Below are 15,587 nucleotides of genomic sequence, written 5' to 3' on the forward strand. Positions count from 1 at the left end.
TGTTGCAATAACAAGCCTTATTTTCCTGTGGATTCAAGTAACAAATGTTACCTGATTCGCAGTAGAGATACAGCGAAGGAGCAATGTCTCTTTGGGCTAGGACAAACAGTGACAATCAAAAGTATAGAATGTCAGGACATCAGGATTCCATAGAGCCTGACCCCCCAAAGAGCGTATGATACCGAAAGACAGGCTGTTTGTTTTCCAAAGGCTTTCTTCCTATCTGATACTCCCTGTCCTCAAGCATAATGGGACCTCGGTGGGAGGGAGAAAAGACTTCTGAGGACAAGGGGAAAAAAAGCTCACCATCCTCCCTTCGTTTTCCTCCCTCCCTCCCTCCCCTGTCACCTGGGCAACAGGGCAAGGCTCCATCAGAAAGTTGGCCTCAAAGACTTGAACTCATTGGTGTTGCTGGCTCTGCTCTTTAGGATGGGCTCTAGAACAACACCCGCTGTGCCTGGTGCAGAGAATGGCAATATTTACCTTGCAGGCAAGAAGAACTTCAGAACTTCTGTTCAGTTGTTGAAATGCCAAATAGCTGCTATCTCCAACAAGATGTGCCTGATTTTCCTTACATTAAGACTCATTTGTGTCACCTTAAAAAGCAACTTTCCATGTGGATATATTTCCTTACATGCAAAACATTCCTGCTTCTAAGAGAGCAGTTCTGCTTCACTGTAAACCTAGTATTCCTTGATCTGTATTTGATGCAGGGCCTGGTTCTTCATGGGTTCCATGGTTTTCTTTCTTTTATAGGTAACTTTGCTTATATTGGTGGTGATTTTGTTTCTGCTCTCTCTCTGCATTTAGCAAGGAAGCCCACCAGAATGGAAGCTATGAAGAATGGAGACAATTTCCTACTTACAAATATTTCGTATCTCCAGAGTCTAACACAGTACTTGATACATAAAATCTAATTCATTCCTATTAATTAAAATAGACAGAAAGTCATTTTCTTTTCCCTTTCTTTCTACAGATGTCCGTCACTAGAGTATGCACCAGAATTCAGGGTTCATACATTGGACAATTCTGTGATGTCCAGGGTTCTACATCACTAATAGGTTCTCAGGAGTTGTGAGCAAATTTACTAAGTGTCTTTCTTGTTGGTTCAACATGGGTTCTCACAAATGACCCGATTCTACAGCAAATATCTATTACCTCTTGGTGTCTGTTATCTACTGACCTATTTCTCCAGGGGCCACTCCTTTTCTAACTTCTCATGTTGTTGAAGTGTTTAGTGGCTTCTATTTCTGACCTCATTTGCAGGAGAAGTGGAACAACTGAGAAAACCTAAAGCAGTCTCTAGAGAGTTGAGAGCAGAGTGGTGAATGACATCATAACTCCAGGGAAAGGATTCAACAAAGGGAGGACCTAGACCAGCTGAAGTCACGAATCAGCCATCTAATCATGTCCACCATCTAGCTCTAGAGGAAGGAATTTTGTGGATACAAATAAAGTCGTTGGAACCCTATGGCAAGTGAGTTGCAAACTTCTCTGTTAACTAAATTCTACTGCATTGACAGGACCCCCTTCCCGGTTCTAACACATCCTTTTAACAATCTTGGTAGCTTTGATGCTGCTGTCTCACTAATGTGGGCACACCCCTCCCATCCTTATCTCTTTCCACCAAATCACCCGTTAGTAGCTCAGCCTTGTCTCAGTCTAGATTCCCTTCACTTGCCCCTTTTCCCTCGCCCCCAACACCTCTGACTATTTTGTTTCCAACCAACATTATACTGTGGGAAAATGTATTCGGTCTTAAGATTCCAGGGCCTCCCTTGCAATTCTCTCTGAACCCTGTTCCTTTCCCTAACTCCTGTTGACTCAGTAGGCTGGGGGCAGGGTCTGCTCCCCACCTTCTTTCCTAAGCCATTGTTTCTCCAACTTGCGTCTCCATGTCTCCACAATGACCCTACTATGCTCAGGGTTTCAAAGGCCCAAGAGCAACTCCCTATCTTTCATATTCTTTCCTAGTGTACCACACTCAGGAATTCATTTCTTTCTGCAAATTATTTTTATGCATGCCAACTAGTTATATTGATACCAGTCTCTTGTTCTCCTACTTAACCCATTGTTCACTCCACATATGGCTTATTTAATGTAAAAGTCAATTTTGATCTAGAAAGGAAAAGAAGAAAAAAGAAGAAGAAATAAAAAGAAAGGAGAGGGGAGGAAAGCGAGAGGGGAAGAGAAAAATAAGGAGGAGGAGGGGAAGAAGGTAAAATCAAAGGTTTGTTTGCTTACTGGTATAAGCTCAGACTCCTCAGCCTGACATCCAAAATTGCCTATAACATGATCAGAACATTTAACTCCAGTCTTTAGTGTTCTCCCCTTCAACTAGTACAGACTACATACTCTCCCCCTTTTGTGAGGTTTTCTGCTTTTAGTAATCGTAGTAATAGCTGCAATGTATAGGGCACTACATCCAGGCATTGCATTAAGCACTTTACACTTCATCAATTGAACAACAGAATGAGGTAGGAACTATTACCCAATTTTAACAGACAAAAATATTGTTATAGGGAGTTACAGGCATTCCTAAATCACATAGCTATTAAGTGACAGATCTCAATATGAACCCATTCATCTGTTTCCAAAACCCAAGCTCTTTTTGTTTGAAATGTATGTACCCCTCTGATAAAAATTCTTCCCATCCTCCAAAAACCATCTCAAATGCATCTTCCTTCATAAAACCATTTTTAACCCTCTGACTAAAAGTGATCCTACACCCTTCACAATGCTTAAATTGAACCTCTCCTGTACCAGAAAATTTCTGCCTTAGCATACAGTTCTATAGATACTTTACTTAATCTTTTCAAAGCCAAATTGATAATAGGATATGGTTGCCGCCCCACTGAGGCTTACATACCATGTGTTTCTTATTGCCTTTTGTATTCCCTTTGAGCATAGTAGGCATTTATTACATGGTTATTGCACTGAGTCAATATCCATCTGTCTGTCATCAATCACCCATCGAGACACTGGGCTATTTTTACAGTGAATCTGACAGAATGCTTTCCTAGTCCATCGTTCTCAGCATATTGTAGCCACAATGACATCCTGAAACCCATTTTCACAGTTGTCATTTGTGTGGAAAAGAACATGCTCTATACTCACATTTTTTGCTCAACTAAAATAATAAGCTGTTTACTTATCTCCCTATGTATAATCAAAGGATCTATGTCATCAGCTGCTTTTTTTAAAGTCCCACTTCTAGAATCTGATGTGAAGACAGCTTGTTTTTCACACAACAGCACTGGGGGAAAACCAGACGTGAGGAATGAGAGGCGAAAGTGACAGAAAGTGGCAGAATCAGGATTTAAAACTAGGTGCACTTGTGTTTCCTACAAGTACTATCTTGCTATTTTGACAATACATCTGGCCACTGGGATTAGAATTGTGTTTTCCCAAAGCAATTTAGCTGCCCATTGGTAATTTAAGATGGGGGTTTCCTGTTGTATTTTTTGTTTTGATTTTAACATAGGGGAAATGTCTTACCATTTGTCCAAGGAGAATCTCTTTTAAAAACTGTCTCAGATTCTATCCCTGTTATGGATTAATACAAACAGTTAATCTTCTTATTTGTCATTTTTCCTATTACATTTCAGAAGAGACTTTCAAGTCTGGGGTTTACCCTGCTGTCTTCATTCCTGTATCTTCTATTCATATAAACCGAAATTAAGTGCACCTTTAAGAGCAACATTTAACTGTCCCCATAATCTGTCTTTAACCAGCATTTTTTGAACCAGAGACAGATCTAGTTTGCAACCCAAACCCATATAGTACATACGGGACCCAAAAGACAAGTTTAATTTGTGTGAATAATAAGAAATTTACTAAAAGGGATCTTACAGTAGGTCTTTATTGCTTTCAGTGAAAGTGAAAGTCGCTCAGTCATGCTCAAATCTTTGGGACCCAATGGACTGTAGCCTCTTCCATGGACTGCTCTTCCATGTAATTCTCCAGGCAAGAATACTGGAGTGGGTAATTGTTCCCTTTTCTAGGGGTCTTCCCAAACCAGGGAAGGAACTCAGGTCTCCCACAGGTGGGTTCTTTACCATCTGAGCCACCAGGGAAGCATTCAGAATGGCACACAAATTTCTCCAGAAGGTGCATACTGTTCTTCATAAAATTGTCCTTTGTTTACCATTTCAGACTCTTCTCTCACCATTTTCTCTTCTCGTTTGTATTCCAGACATGCTGAACTTCAGGTCTTCCCAAAGATATGCTTTTTCTCACCTCTGAAACTCTGCACATGCTGATCTTTGCTTCTCTTACTTACCTAGCTAACCCCTATTAGTCCTTCAGGGCTAAACTAACACAGCACTTCTTTCTGGGCTTCCTGACGCCACCAGTGTCATGATAATCTGGCTTACTTTGCTAATTTCCCACTTGGAGCACATATCCTGTTTATTTGCAACTGCCTGTTAGCTTGTCTGTCTTCCCAATCAGCAAGTGAACTTCCCTGCGGGCAGGAACTATGTCTTGTCCACTCTTTGAGTCCAGGACCTTGGTTGGTATTCAGAACATGGTAGGTTCTTGTTACATTTTTACTGGATGAATGAATAAATGGGTGAAAGACTGAATTCTTTTCTAGATGAGACAGTCAGCTTTGTAGCTTTTAGGTCTAGATCTTCTCCATGACCTTATTATTCCTTAAAGGATTTGAAAGACTGAAATATAGTAGTTTAGCAGCACCAAGATTATTAAAATATTTGGGCAACTGCCAGATTTCTTTTTATCACATGCATATTTTACATCTGGATATTTTATTTGCATAGGAATAATTCTTCTGGGAAATAATATAGACATTCCTAGTGAGTACACCATCCAAAGAGATGGATCAGCCTAAATTAATCTAAGAAACTAAATATAACTGAGTCGAGAAGAAATAATGCTTTACCGTTATTAAGAGGAAAAGCACATTCTATATTTTTTCTGTAATCAATTGCAAATTTACATTTGATAACTCTGGCTGTTGTTTAATCAAAAATGATTATCTACCTTGATTAAGAGTATTTTTTTTTTAAGGAAAAGGAATTGCTAATTAGTTTGCTATCACTCTGTTGAAGGTGTTTGCAATTAAATTGAGGAGGTAACGAAAGCTGCAAATGATTCAAATGCTGAAATGTAATTTCTAAATATTGAAGGAGTTCCTCTTTCAAACTAGGTGAAGTTTTAAACCTCTTTTTTAAAATGCAAACCTTACTGCCTAAAAAGCCATTCCTACAGAAAAACAAAATCTGTAGAACTCCTGGTTGAGATGAAAGAGGCTGCTCATTCAACATTTTTTAATACACCAGTAGCTAAAAAGGAAAGCAAATTGCTATTTTGTATTTAGATACATGTAGACAAAGTCGTGATATTTTACCATTTTGAATTTGTTCATTCTCTTCATTAATATGGCACTGACTACGTATAACAGCTCGGGGATGAAAAGAGTTGGACATGTCTTGGTGACTGAACAACAACGTATAACACCTACCCCTGATTAGGTCACTTCAGATCTGGTGCCTGCGTGCATGCTAAGTCACCTCAGTCATGTCCAGCTCTTAGTGACCCCATGCACTGTAGCCTCCAGGCTCCTCTGTCCAAGGGATTCTCCAGGTAAGAGTGCAGGAGTGGGTTGCCATTTCCTTCTCCGGCCCTGGTGCCTCAGTCTCCACAGAGCCTTAAGGTTCACACATTATATGACTTTTATTTCTGTTATTCTTTTCACATGGAGACAATACCAAAGGAATAATCTGCAAGGATGCATCCGTTTCTTTGATAACAACATCTGAAGATGTCTCCTTCTTGGAAACATGAATTGTCTAATATTTTTAAAAATGTATTTTATTGAAGATAGTTGATTTACAGTGCTGGGCTAGTTTCTGGTGTATAGCAGAGTGATTCAGTGATAATGAATTGCCTAATTAATTTTGTTCCATCTTAACCATTTTTAAATCTCCAGTTAGAGTTAGCTGTATATATACTGTTGTGTAACAGATCTCTAGGATTTTTTTCAACTTGCAAAGTTGAAACTTTATATCCATTGAATAATTTCCTGCTTCTACCCCCACCACTCCCAGCCCTGGAAACCACTATTCTATGGATACTTTCTGGATTTTTTCCTCAGTTTAAAAAAATTGTGGTAAAGTACACATAACATAAAATTAACCATTTATAAATGTTTAGGGCAGTGGAGTTAAATATATTCATAATTTTATTCTACCATTACCACACTCATCTCCAGTATGCTTATCATCTTATAAAACTTGAATTCTATACCTATTGAACAATAACTCCCCATTTATCCTCCCCCAGGCTCTGGAAACCACCATTATAACTTTCTGTCTCTAAAATGCCTGCATTTTGAGGGGGCAGAAACTGACAACCTGGTCTTAAAATTCATATGTAATTGCAAGGGCCCAGAATAGCCAAAACAATCCTGAAAAAGAAGAAAAAGATTGGAGAACTCACACTTTACAGCTTCAAAACTTACTGCAAATCTACAGTAATCAAGACAATGTGATTCTGGTGTAAAGATCAATGGGATAGAATTAAGAGCCCCCAAATATACATCTATGGTCAACTGATTTTTGACAAAAGTACCAAGAAAAACCAGCAGAAAAAGAATAGTCTTCTCAACAAATTGTGCTGAGACAGTTGGATATGCACAAACAAAAAAATAAACTTGAACCCTTTCCTCACACCATATACAAAAATTAGCTTGAAATGGATCAAAATCTAAATGTGAGAGATAAAATTAAAACTTTTAAAACCATAGGAGAATATCTTTATGAGCTTGGATTAGGAAAGCAACAAAAGAAAAATTGATAAATTGGATTTAATAAAACAATACACTATCAGGAAAATTATAAAAGACAACCCACAGAATTAGATAAAATACTTGCAAATTATATAGCCAATGAAAGTGAAAGAAAGTGAAAGTGAAGTCGCTCAGTCGTGTCCGACTCTTTGCCACCCCATGGACTGTAGCCCACCAGGCTCCTCCGCCCATGGGATTCTCCAGGCAAGAATACTGGAGTGGGTTGCCATTTCCTTCTCCAGGATATAGCCAATGAGGAACATATATCTAGACTATATTAAAGGTCTTACAACTCAATAATAAAAAGACAACTAAATCTAAAAGTGAGCGAAGAATTTGAATAGACATTTCTCTAAAGAAAATATATAAATAACCACTAAGTATATGAAAAAATGATCAATATTATTAATCATTAGGGAAATGCAAGTCAAAATCACAATGAGATACTACGTCACACTCCTCAGGATGACCATAATCAGTCAGACAGACAATAACCAGTGTTGGTGAGAATATGGAGAAATTATGCCCTTCATACATTGTTGATAGTAATGTAAGTGATACAACCATTTGGAAAACCGGTAGTTTCTTGAAATGTTAAATATAAAGTTACTACATGACCCTGAAATTCTATTCCTAGGTATCTGCCAAGAAGAAAACAAATGTCCTCACAAGGACTTGTGTGCAAATGCTTATAGCAGCATTATTCACAATAGTCAAAAAGTGGAAATCACACATATGTCCATCAATGGTGACTGGATTTAAAAAATGGAACAGTGAAATATCATTCACCAATAAAAAGAATCAAAGTACTGATACATTTCAACATGGATGATCCTTACAATATGGATGAATTTCAAAAACATCTTGTTCAAAGAAGTCAGGCACAAAAGAACACATATTACAGGATTCCAGTTATCCTGAATATCTAAAAAAGCAAATCTGTAGAGGCAGAAAATACTTCAGCGGTTCCCTAGGACTGGGGGTGGGAATGGAAAGTGACTGAATGGACATGAGATTTCTTTTTCTGGTGATGAAAATATTCTAAAATCAGACTGTGATGATGGCTGCACAATTTTGTAAATATACTAAAAGTCATTTAATCATACACTGAAAATGAATGAATTTTGTGAAATATATATAAAGCATACACAATGGATAAAGTATACCTCAACAAAGCTACTACTAAGAATAACATTTTTAAAAAGCTATATTAGAAATAGAAAGTACCTAGAGATCACCCAGTCTAAAACTTCTCATTTTATAGATGAAGTAAATGAGGTCAAGTCAGGCTCAGTGAGGTACCTAAGGTCATAAGAGCAACTATTATCCTAATATGATACAGAACCCAGGTATTTGGAAGTTAGCATCCTAATATGATACAGAACCCAGGTATTTGGAAGTTAGCATATTTACCAAGCCTCTTTCCTGGATATACATTCCTAGACTGCTAAAACTAGGAGGGGTCACATTTTACGATGTCACAGCACCGAGAATATTTCCTGTATGGCCTTTAATACAGCTTGTCATTGTCCTTTTTTTTGAGAGGACAGCCAGCTCCCTGAGAAATGATCCTTTTCCATTTTTGCTCACCATTTTATCACGAATGCCTAGTACAGAGTGCAGGAGAAAGGTGGGCTCTCAATAATAATAATATTTGTTAAATGAGTGCATAAATGAATACACTGATGAACCTGAATAGGTCATATAGTTTATTCACAATAGTCATTGTGCAGTCATGCTCCAAGGAAATCTTCTGATGGCAAAACTGGGTGACACTGTGCACAGAGGTCTTCAGAAATACACATTACCCTCTGCAAGGGAAGGCTGAGTATTTCACTGGATTTTATAATAAGAATAAGTAGCTTCTTTGGATTGACAGGAGGGGCAATACCAAAGGAAAAGACCCTCTTGGCTTTGGCTAACTATATGGAAAGAAGAGAACTTCTGGAGAGCCCTCCCCTAAGAGAACAAAAGCTTGTAAAAAGCTGTAGACCAGGACAGCTGATGTAAGAACTTCATAGGCTCTGCAACTGCTCAGCTGGTTACTCTTGTTATCTTTCTGGTAAAGGAGGAGACATGTATGGCGGGGTGGGGGGCGGAATCCAGGGATTGGCAAGAGCCACACAATTTTAAATGTTTTTTAATTGTCTCAATTTGAAGTATCACGAATCTCACCAAAAAATTAGCCAAATATAGAACATCCTACTCCTTGGAAGGAAAGTTATAACCAACCTAGGCAGCATATTAAAAAGCAGAGACATTACTTTGCCAGCAAAGTTCCATCTAGTCAAGGCTATGGTTTTTCCAGTAGTCGTGTATGGATGTGCAAGTTGGACTGTAAAGAAAGCTAAGTGCCGAAAAATTGATGCTTTTGAACTGTGGTGTTGGAGAATTTTGAGAGTCCCTTGGACTGCAAGGAGATCCAACCAGTCCGTCCTAAAGGAGATCAGTCCTGAGTGTTCATTGGAAGGACTGATGCTAAAGCTGAAACTCCAATACTTTGGCCACTTGATGTGAAGAACTGATTCATTTGAAAAGACCCTGATGCTGGGAAAGAGTGAAGGCAGGAAGAGAAGGGGATGACAGAGGATGAGATGGTTGGATCGCATCACCAACTCAATGGACATGAGTTTGGGTAAACTCCAGGAGTTGGTGATGGACAGGGAGGCCTGGCATGCTGCGATTCATGGGGTTGCAGAGTTGGACACGACTGAGCGACTGAACTGAACTGAACTGATTATTAATAAAATATAAGACTATGAATGATTTCTTCTAATTAAACAAATTTTGGATCTCTCCATTGGCAATGCATTGTTGTAATTTTCACAGTTCCCATACCAAGAAACACGATGCTAGGGGAGGATAAGTGCTGAATCTATTCAGGCTCTTAGGGTGTAAGTAACATAGGCTAATCTGCTCTGTGTGTGTGTGTGTGTGTGTGTGTATGAGGCAGCTCTTAAAACTTAAGGAAAAGGTGAGGAAGCAGGACCTCAAAAGGAGAAGGAACTTGAATAACTCCAAGGATCCAGAGAACTGAAAAGAATAGAGAGCCTCTTCAAGGCATCACAGTTGGAATAAATCTGTCCCATCATTTCCCAACATTGTGTTAATCACTCGCAGTGCAAATTCCAGAAGAATATGATTGGTCGAGATTGATCACATGCCCATTACTTGGCCAGGGAGTACCAGGCAGCTTCACTAATGATCCCATCAAGACTGCAAGTGGCAGGGAGGGACAATTTCCCAGGAAAAAATGAATTTCCAGAATAAGGGTGGATTCAAGTTACAGACATCCCCATGAAAGTGTTAAATAGATGAGCCATCAAGCCAGAGTATTATGAAAGCATATTCTTAACCAATTTGTGGAGAGTTACAGTTACGTTTTCAAAGCAAGTAACATTTAAACAGAGAATTTCTGGGAGCATTTTCTGTAAAATCCTTCCCATCACATATCCAGAATCAAGCAAAATTAGACCTAATTTGACGTTCTCAAAGATCAACAGTTTTTTTTCTTAAATAAATTCTAAATCTTGAGGTAGTCAGAAGGAACTAAAATTCTTAAATAAATCAACATGTGATGATGATAATAATAAAAGCCAACCTATTGTTAGAAACATGCTTTTTTATATTTCAGACACTATGACCACATTATATCATTTAAACCTGTCAAGAACTGGTGAGGCTGCACTGGATCCCTTTATGAGAGAAACTCCAGTTTCTCCCTCACAAAAGGTAATGATCAACAACTTGCCTAAAATGCCCACAAAGGGTAGTGCCTTGGGATTCAAACTCAGGCTGGTCTGATTCCAATGCCCATTTTTGTAACAAACATGCACTAAAAACTCCTGACATCTTTACCATAACAAATCAACTATACGTTCTTTTGTTACTTTTGTTTTAAAGTCCGAATGAGTTTAAGCTGACTTATTTCTATTTGAATGGTAATATTGTTAAGGCTGTAAAAAAATCTAAAAATTTTCAAAATTAAAAATCAGTCTTAAAAAAAAAAAAAAAAAAAATCAGTCTTAGGACCCTAAACTTACATATATAAAAATTAACTCAAGATGGAATGAAGACCTAAAGTAACAACTGAGACTATAATACTTTTAAAGGAAAACATGAGGGAAAATATTCACAAAATTGGATTTGGCAATGATTTCTTGGATATGACAACAAAAGTACAGACAGTTAAAGCAAAAATAGACAAATGAAACCAAATTGAACTTAAAAACTTCTGTACATCAAAAGAAACAATCAACAGAGAAAAAAGGTAATCTATGGAATGAAAGAAAATGTTTGCAAATCATATATCTGATAAGGGATTAATACCCAGAATAAATAAAGAACTTCTAAAATGTAATAATCTGGTTTAAAATGACAAAGAACGTGAATAGAGAATTCTCCAAAGAAGACATACAAATGGCCAAAAAATAGATGAAAAGATGCTATTTATCACTAACCATCTGGGTAACACAAAGCAAAACCATGATCATATACCACCCCATTTATGTTAGAATGACCATTATTAAAAAAAAACAAAACTAGAAAATAACAGGTGTTGGCAAGGATGTGGAGAACTTGGAACTCCTATGGATTGGTGGTGAAAATGTAAAATGGTATATCCACTATGGAAAACAATATGGAGGTTCCTCAAAAGATAAAGCATAGAATTCCCTGGTGGCTCAGATGGTAAAGCATCTGCCTGCCATGTGGGAGACCTGGGTTTGACCCCTGGGTCGGGAAGATCCCCTGAGGAAGGATATGGCAACCCACTCCAGTACTCTTACCTGGAAAATTCCATGGACAGAGGAGCCTCATAGGCTACAGTCCATGGGGTTGCAAAGAGTCAGACACAACTGAGCAACTTCACCATATGATACAGCAATTCTACTTCTGGGTAAATATACAGAAGAATTAAAAATAGAATCTTGAAGAGATGTTTATAAACCCATGTTTATTGCAGCACTCTTCACAATAGCCAAGAGATGGAAGCAACTCAAATGTCCACTGATGTACAAATAAACAAAATGTGGTATATATTTACAATGGAATTTTATCCAACATTAAAAAAGAAGGAAATTCTGTCACATGCTATAACATGGATGAACCTTGAGGACATTCTGCTAAGTTAAATAAGCCAGTCACAAAAAGACAACTGTATGATTCCACTAACATGAAGTGTCCAAAGGAGTCAAACTTTTACAAACAGAAAACGTAATTGTGGTCACCACAGGCTGGAAATGGCGGGGGGAAGTGGGTGGTGTTGTTCAATGGGTATAGAGTTTCAGTTTTGCAAGATGGAAAAGTTCTGGGGATCTACTGCACAATTGTGCATATAGTAACAATATCATGCTATATACTTGGAAAAAGTTAAGATGGTAAATTTTGTTTTTTTAACTACAAGGGTTTTTTTTAATATTTATTTATTTATTTAATGTCTTTGGCTGTACCAGGTCTTAATTGGCGCATGTGGAATCTTAAATCTTAGTTGGAGCATGTTGCATCTAGTTTCCTGACTAGGGATCGAACCTGGCTCCCCTGCATTGGGAGCGCAGTCTTAGACACTATACCACCAGGGCAGTTCCTTAACTACAAGTTTTTAGAAAGCACTGTTGGCTCAGGTTAAGTGTGTGGTCACATGAATTCTCCAGTTCCTAATACATAACTTACTATCAAGTCCGGTCACTGTCAACCTGTATCTGTGAGAATGGTGTTTTATTTATTTATTTGGCGTTTTATTTTTAATCTTAAATGGAGGACTTTGCATTTATTGCTTTGAAATTTCATCATTCAGCCTTTAACTCATCATTCCAAGTTTGAGATAACATAGCCTCTTTATGTCATTGATGAGTCCCACCAAATTTGTATGATCTAAAGCATCTGTTTAATACATTTCATATAATTCTATCCAAGTTACTGAAAATAGGACTTAGCAACCAAGGTGAAGATCTACAGATGACCTCTCTGCAAGCTCTTTCTCTGTACTTTTGTTTCTAATATTGTTCAACCAACTCAGGTATTTATTTATTAAACTTTTATTATCTACCATGTGCCAGCCACTGTGCTTGGTGTTGATACAATTATAAACATTACCCACTCACACACACACACACACAGACTCTATTGTCTCTTTCTTCAAGCAGTCCATATTTCTGCAGTTATTAACAAATATATCATAAAAGACTATAAAATGCTTCTCTGAAATTTCAGAAACAATGATCCTTAAATTAAATACTAAAATAGCAGTTGTAAAGCAAAGGTGAAGTCTGCCTTCCCCTCAAATCCAGGTTGATTGACCTTTTTCTATGATTGCTATGACAAGCTCCTATGAATACATTTAATTTTACTTCATACTTTTATGATCTGGCTTGCCTTAAACTATTTTTTTTTTAATTTTAGCCAATCGTTAAACAACTTTTACGCTGAAATTAAATATTCAGCAAAGAAGTAAAGATTCTGTTTGGTTTGAATTTGTACAGTTCATTAAACCCACGGTTTTCATTACAGTAATATTTAGAGGACTAATTATCCCTAGTAATTACAGAGTATGAAGCAATTTAAATGTCATTTCAGCACAGGTTAGAAGCAAATTTATCTATTAAATTATGACTGTTTTACTTTTACTGGTCATTGAATAATTAAAAAATGCACGTGACGCAATTTCAAAGATGAAAATATAATGGCAGTAGCTTTGCATCAATTCAGAACAGTCTGAACTTTTCTTAAAAATATCAAAAACTTTTGTATTTTCAAGTTGTAGTTGCAAATGTGATTTTCGAGTAATTTATCTCACTAAAATATTTCAAAAACTTAGACTCTATTTAGAAGCTTAATGAATATTTAAAATAGAAATTAACAACTTTTATTCCAAAAAGGATTCAGTTTGTTAGCTGGACAATGATAATACAGTACTAGGTTTAACCAAATATTGCAATTATTATTAAATCAGAAATGATGGAAAATGAGCAATTTCATACAGTATATATATCCCAGCATATTGTAGGGCTTTACAAATAGAAATTAATTTTTTAAAACTTTAAATAGAATTTAAAACATTATGTGAGATTTGGAAAAATCTGTAATTTCACCACATAAATACAAAGTCTATGATTATTTCTATACATTCCCTCCCATTATTTCCTCTTGTACATATTTTTACATGCTTATAGTCGTGAAGTGAAGTGAAGTGAAGTGAAGTGAAGTCACTCAGTCGTGTCCGACTCTTTGCGACCCCATGGGACTGTAGCCTACCAGGCTCCTCCCTCCATGGGATTCGAGTGTACATAAATGTTTGCATACATAAAATTTAAAATCTTACATCATTTATATTTTAAATGTTGATATAATCTTTGTCTTTGTAATTTTTAATAATTGCATAAACCACTAATTAAATTTATTGTATTTACTTACTCATTCACATATTATTAAGCATTTAGGTTGCTTCTAGCTTTTTAACATTACAAATGCTGTTTTGGTGAACATTCCGAGTTGCTAAGAAAAGCTGCCTTATACTTATATAATCCATTAAAAAAAATCTATGCCTCTGTATTTTTCCACTGTTTGGATTTTTTTAATCAAGCAAATTATGATGAATACTCCAGTTACATCAGGAGATAGAAAGCAACTCCATAAGTTTTTCTCTGTAATTTGCCATTACCACTCAAAACTGATTTCTTTTGTAGTCATTAATTCATAATGACAACATAATAACAATTTTTCAGAGCTCACATTCTATCACCAAACTTTACACAGAGCTTGTATTTAAAATGTCAGAATTCATTCCTGTCCTTAAGAACATTTTTTTTTTTTTGCTTCTGAAGATTGATTCAAAATTCAGTTTTATAAATCTTAATTCTCACATCTATTTCAGTTGCAAACTGAATCCTCAAGATAAGAAAGAAAGAGTTTAGAATTTAAAATTTGTTCTTATTAGGTTGACATAGACAACAGGATCAGATATTGTTACTTTTTGATATTTTTTTTACACACTGAAAAATAAAGAATTATGCAACCAGAAGTTTACACTTTTCTATCGGACTATTGATACATTAGAATTATTAATTTCTAAAGAATGTTGTTTTTGTGTATTTTAAAGAGAATGTGTTCAGTTCGTTCTTAAGTAAGACTCATACAACATCTTGTTCTGGCCCAGATTTTATATTCTCACATGTCAAAGTAGAAAAGACTGCCAAAGCAATGGAGACACAGACATAGAGAACAGACTGTGGACACAGTGGAGGAAGGAGAGGGTGAGAAAGGAAGGAGAGTAGCATGGAAACATACACATTACATTACCATATGTAATACCCAGTGGGGAATTTGCTGTATGACTCAGGGAGCTCAAACCCTGTTCTCTGTGACAACCTAGAAGGGTGGGATGGAATGGGAGATGGGAGCGAGGTTCAAGAGGGAGGGGACATATGTATACCTATGACTGATTCATGTGGATGTATGGCAGAGAACAACACAATATTGTAAAGTAATTATCCTCCAATTAAAAAAAAAAAAAAGACTGCCAAAGTATAGTGTAAACTAGAGATAATCACAGTGCAACCTATTATCCACCTCTGGGCCTCACTTCGAGCATGTCTGCAGTCAGCAAGTTAACTGGAGTTCTAGAACTCATGAGTCAGTGGATTAACTATTCACCATTATTCTACCTCCGAAGTGTTATAAGATGAGTAATATGCAGGCCTCTTTGTTTTGATTGTTTAATCCAGAATGATGGAAGTAGAAATACCCGTCATCTTTCACTCATTCCCTTTAACAATTCTTG

General features: G+C 36.8%; 1 long non-coding RNA gene across 2 annotated transcripts in view; it reads left to right on the plus strand.

Annotated features, from left to right (window-relative positions):
- Nucleotides 1-15,587, plus strand: part of LOC120856063 — a 32,247-nt gene that overhangs the window by 1,228 nt on the left and 15,432 nt on the right. Inside the window, exon 2 of one of the 2 annotated variants that reach the window (XR_005719378.1) lies at nt 811-1,477. This is a non-coding gene — a long non-coding RNA (uncharacterized LOC120856063). Of the gene's footprint in view, nt 1,478-15,587 lie in introns of both variants that reach the window. The other variant, XR_005719377.1, reaches the window with a different exon arrangement.

The sequence above is a fragment of the Oryx dammah genome, unplaced genomic scaffold (assembly GCF_014754425.2).
Source record: "Oryx dammah isolate SB20612 unplaced genomic scaffold, SCBI_Odam_1.1 HiC_scaffold_28, whole genome shotgun sequence".
NCBI classification, from domain to species: Eukaryota; Metazoa; Chordata; class Mammalia; order Artiodactyla; family Bovidae; genus Oryx; species Oryx dammah.